This window comes from Zophobas morio, unplaced genomic scaffold (assembly GCF_036711695.1).
Source record: "Zophobas morio isolate AGI-343-1 ecotype UQ-CSIRO unplaced genomic scaffold, CSIRO_AGI_Zmor_V1 ptg000024l, whole genome shotgun sequence".
Taxonomy (NCBI): Eukaryota; Metazoa; Arthropoda; class Insecta; order Coleoptera; family Tenebrionidae; genus Zophobas; species Zophobas morio.
Window position 1 is genome coordinate 7,683,423 of NW_026972129.1, and position 5,482 is coordinate 7,688,904.

At 30.9% G+C, this 5,482-nt stretch overlaps 1 long non-coding RNA gene across 1 annotated transcript; it reads left to right on the top strand.

Annotated features, from left to right (window-relative positions):
• Positions 1-1,749: 1,749 nt before the first annotated feature.
• On the top strand, positions 1,750-2,133 carry LOC135134956 (uncharacterized). Its single transcript, XR_010281414.1, has 3 exons — positions 1,750-1,895; positions 1,955-1,987; positions 2,046-2,133. It is a non-coding gene; the product is annotated as an uncharacterized LOC135134956 (long non-coding RNA).
• Positions 2,134-5,482: the final 3,349 nt, after the last annotated feature.

The following is a 5,482-nucleotide window of genomic DNA, read 5'->3' on the forward strand; positions in this document are numbered from 1 at the left end:
CTCAAATAGTGGTGTTTTTCGAAAATTGACGATCCTATTCACACCTGTTGTATCGAAAGTTCATGTTATCAATTTGAAGGGCAATGAAATTTTTGTTGTTTCAAAATTATCATTACAGACTAACTGAACTTACCTGGAAATATAATTACAAAAATAATTAATCCATGTCCTTTGTTATAAGCCGCGAAATTCTAAGTAAAAAAAATGACCTAACCATACATACTTCATTACGTATCTTTCCGGAAATAAATCATTTATTTTCTGTTATTTCATACGTGAAATTCCAGGTGAATGCGTGGAAATACAATTAGATATAAATACTACGAATTAACAAAACCCACCAGAAATAAATTATTTTCTCAAAATTTAACTCCTACAAAAACTAAACGATAATACTCAAATATGATTAATAGTCACGTATAATATGGTTAAATGCAATAACATTTTAATTAAACCAGTAAGCAGAAGACAACGAAACAGGAAATTCGTAAAGGATGTTCACAATAAAAAATATCATTCAGTGTTGTTAATTTTAAAATTATACACCTACTGCCAAAACAAAATTATGTATGATTATACAAAATGAAGGTCAAATCTGTAAAATCAAATATAAAACAAAGCTAATAATTGTTTAAAAAAATATTTGTGCTCCGATCTCTTAACAACAACTATCAAAATCGTGTTAAACAATTACAGATTTATAACTAGTAATAATGAAACAATTAAACATGAGAACGTTGCATCTCCTTTGTGTTTTTACAATTTTCAGATCAGCAGTAAGTAACATGTTATGTTTACTATTTGTTAGTGTTCACAGCAAGTAACTGCAGGTTGCTGACGAAGAATGTAATAAGCCTACAGAATTAAAACTCAAAGAAGAATACTGTTGGACTGAAGAAATCGAAGTAGTTGACAGAATTGTGCAACGTTCGAAAAACGTATTAAATTTTGCGAAAAAAAAATTAGGAATAGCAACAGAAGATGAAAATGACGAAAAAAAGGTAAAATGAGTGGTAAACTTTTTTTTTTTGTTCATTAACATGCAACTTTTGTTTTAGTGTGAATACTATATTTGTATTCTTCGACAGTTACATATGGTAAGAAATTAGCATCAAAAGTTGTGATGATCTCATTTTCTTAAATTGGATAGGATTACAATAATGCCACGTACTTTAACACAATGAGTTTTTTTGTAGTATGCAAACATTTTGTCAAAATTTGAACCATGAGTAAATTTAATATGTGCAAATGGTTTAACTTCCGAGTGAGCGCAAAAAAAGATCAAACGCTATTCTGACTTTGGTTTAAAATTATATCGTTTAATGCTATGTGATTAAGTGTGTTATGTGATACGCCTTAGTTTTTGTAAAGGATTTAATTATCTATTTATAACTTAACTGCTTCAATGAAATAAGCAAATCCTTGCACTTGGTTCAACAATGTGGCCATTCTTTATTTAGTTACTTATTTTCCAAAACTAATGGTCATTATTAAATTTTGTCATACATACTTTCAATAAATATAAATCTCGAGCAGAACCTATATCATTTCTAGCTCAACGCAAATGATTACCCGGCATATGACAGTATACAAGAATGGATAAAGAAAAATGTGGTATATTTCCAAGCAGTAGATCTCATGGATCAACTTTATAGATGTCATGACGCTCTTACTAATAGCACTGGCAAGTTTAAGTTAATTTTTTTTCAGTTTACAAAATGGTACTGACATTATTTATAGTTCGTGAAATCAATTTCTATGCTGACCAAATAGAACCTGAACAAAAATCTTCAAATGATGGAAATAACAATTCGGAAATTAAAACTTCAACGAAAGACCAATCTACCTGCGAAATTGCAGCCGAATTTATAGACTGTTTATCCAGGCAAAAACGGGTATGTTATACTGTTTTATAGAATCCACTGCAGTAATTAACTTTTAACATCGTTTGCAGTGCCCTGTATTTCAGTATCCGTAAAGACACATTGTATGTTATACTATTTTATAGAATCCACTGTGTAATTAACTTTTAACATCGTTTGCAGTGCCCTGTATTTCAGTACCTATCCATAAAGACACGTCACAAAAACTACTATTTCCATTACTACTTTCAACATAGACGTCGTATTTCGTCTTTCGGTGGATATAATTAATTATAATAAGAATCTTTTACTGTACGATCTTTTATTTGTATAAGTTTATATAAGAAAACGTCAAAAGATCTCTCTGCTGTACATATAATATACAGTACACCTTTAAAAACCTCCCCACCACCCTTTATAAATTTTATAGTTTATTGGTGCTACTAATTATTTATTGAAGAAAATATACTAAAAAATAAAAAAGTAACATAACGCCATAACAAAACATGGGAAGTATAGCGTACGGAAAGAACTGGTGAATATTTTAAACAAAAAAAGTCATTTTAGAGAAGAAAAAAAAATGTGCAATTTTTCCTATAAATAAAAATAAAAGTAGGGGTTAAACTACAGATAAAGAAGGAATCTACAGTGGTCCTAATCCTGTAGGACAGTTGCGCGGCAACTAGAGAGGCAAGGTTAGTTGTGCGCTGCGGTCAGAAAGATTTGCATATATATAATTTTGAGGATTAATACCATAAACAGTCATTGCCTATTCTAACAGTTTACGTGTGTATTGGTCATTTAAAAATAAATAAATACTAGGAGAAATAAATAATGGTTACATATGTATATAGAGCTGAACGAATTTTTTACTGTTCTTAAATTTTCTACCAATATATTCATCTTGTAAAATTTGAACAGTTTGTTGAGATATTACGTTCGAAGCACATTTTACAAAAGTAAATCTGGTGACCTTGTTGTTTTTATATGAGCCCCTTCCCACTTCAGTTGTCCCACCGGCCAAAATTCCAGTTTTTGTAAATTAGCATAAAAAATATTACATGGAAATTAAGCTGTTTGAACGTTGTACTTATAATTTTAATATTTACACATTCTGCGTTCATTTAAAACGAAATAATTTTATTTCCTATTCGGTTTTTCTGGCATAAAATTAAACTTACGTTTAGCGGTTAATATTTTGTATTTCTTCAAGCACAAATCATTCGCAAAAACTCGGTACTCTTTGGTATTTATCAGGTAGTTGTTCAGCATTATGTAAAAATAATTGTTACTGGATACTCGTATTATTAATTGCGTAGAAATAATCCATTTTGTTGTTAGCAGTGGTGCGAGGAACAGGAATTTAATGAAGCAGTTCAAAATATAATAATTAATTTGTGAACAAGGACATTGCAATGGCGAAATTGGAAAAATTTCAGGTTTATCATGTTATAATGTTAGAAATATTATTCGTCTATACCAAACCAGCGATTCTACCTCGCCAAAACCCCGATATGTAAAAAAATTAAAGTTTCGGATATGGATAGGAGAACACTAAAACTAATTATTCGCCAAAATATACGTTCCAGCTGTAGACAGTTGATCTTACTGAGAAGCGCAGCAATTGGAAAATTTATTTCAAGATTCACTTGTCATCCGGAACCTCATAGATTTGGAACATAAAAAGTAAATAGGTAATTTTCACTGGTTATTTCAATAAAATTATAATACCTGGCTAAAGAACATCAAAATGGGACTATTGAACAGTGGAGTTGCATACAGTGGAGTGATAAGTCCTGGTTTGACGTTTCTGTGGGCAATGGCAGAGATCGGGTAATTCGACTGAAAAATTAAACATATCACCCAAATTTTTTGAAAGAACAGTTAAATTTACAACATCTGTTATGGTGTGGTGGTCGATGTCAGCAACAAGTATAAGAAAACTACATTTTATGGAGAACACAGTTAATACAAGAAAATATTTAAACATCATTGACAGAAGAAAATTTACTACCTACAGTGATTTTTCAGGATCTGCAATACGTCTAAAAGAGTTTCATGATGATTTACAGAAAACATCTATGTACTAGCTAAAATAGGTTTACAGCTTGACTTGTCTCCCATAGAAACACTGTGAAACAAAATGAAAAAATGACGACGTCGTACAAAAGCCATCAAAAACAATACCAGCACTAAAAGAAAAACTACCAAGAATTTGGGACGAATTCGCACCAGAAGATTGCCAGAAGTTAGTAAACAGTTAAACACGATGTCATATAAAACTAATGATGTTATCAGAAATAAAAGAGATGTCACACAATGGTAACTTTCAGATCAACTTGATCCCAAAATTTTGTGTAATGCCATTTTTACTTAAAATCCTAAAATTCCTGAGACTAGTCAGTATTAGACGACCCCATATTCCATACTGTCACACATATTATTAAATTATCTTTAATAAAACCAATAATGTACATCTATTTACTTATTCATTTAAATTATATCGTCCAAGGGATCAAAAGTAGATTTTTAACGAGTGGGCCAAATTGAAATTTGAAGAAGAAGGGTTCATGTTCATACATGTATAATATATACATATAGTAATAGTAATAATTACTAATTTATATAACTTCTATCAGAGACGTTGAATACTAGGACAGTTTTCGAATTTTTTCGTTCCTGATGGTACTGTAATGTAGAAGAGTAAAAGAACTGTGCCGACTGCCGATTTCTTCTTATCAGCTAAGTACCATTAAATAAACCCTTATAATCCCTATTTGCGCGCAAGTGTCCTATGACTATGACCTTTCTGGGAATTAGACTGCCGCGTGCAAGTGACCAACACTATGCATATGCTTCAAATCAACTTTTCTCAATAAAATTTTGTTCCGACGCGAAAAACTCAAGGCCAAATACATTAGATAAATTGGCTGCCGACAGTGCGAGACTAACAATAACAACACTGTTGCTTGTATTTCAAAAAATGGAAGCAGAAACTCTAAAGAAGAGAATGTTTGATCAAACCGTCGATTAGTTTTCGTTGGTGCAGTTAGTTTTCTGCTTGGAAACGCGAAACGCTGTGGTTAGTTAACAGGGGCGTAGTATTCAAAAGTAATTTTCAATTTGTTATTGTTTAGTATTGCAGTAAGCATCACAATATATGCCGGAGATGTCAACATTCGATTATCAAAATGACGACAGAAAATACTTGACATACAATTACAATCATAAAGAGTGTATAAAATTTCAAAGCAATCGGTGTTGTAGTCTCTAACTTAAATTGTAAAATTTTATTGAGTAATTTTACATTTTTTTCGCAAAAAACTGCACATCAAAATGTTAAAAATAGGGGTGGATTAATAAATCATCGTAAAGAAGCATGTTATTTTACACATTTTAAACAGAATTTATTTAGCAAAATTTTGAGATATTGTTATACAATTGTTGGAGGGATAGTAAACAGATGAATAACGATTTCCACGTCCATGTGCGATAAGGATGTGTACAAGCACAAATCATCGTTTTGTATAGTTAATAAATTATATTGTAAAACTTTGTTATACAATTTTGAATTTTTCCCCAAAAACCTACCTACATGAGGTGGAAAACAGAAATGGATT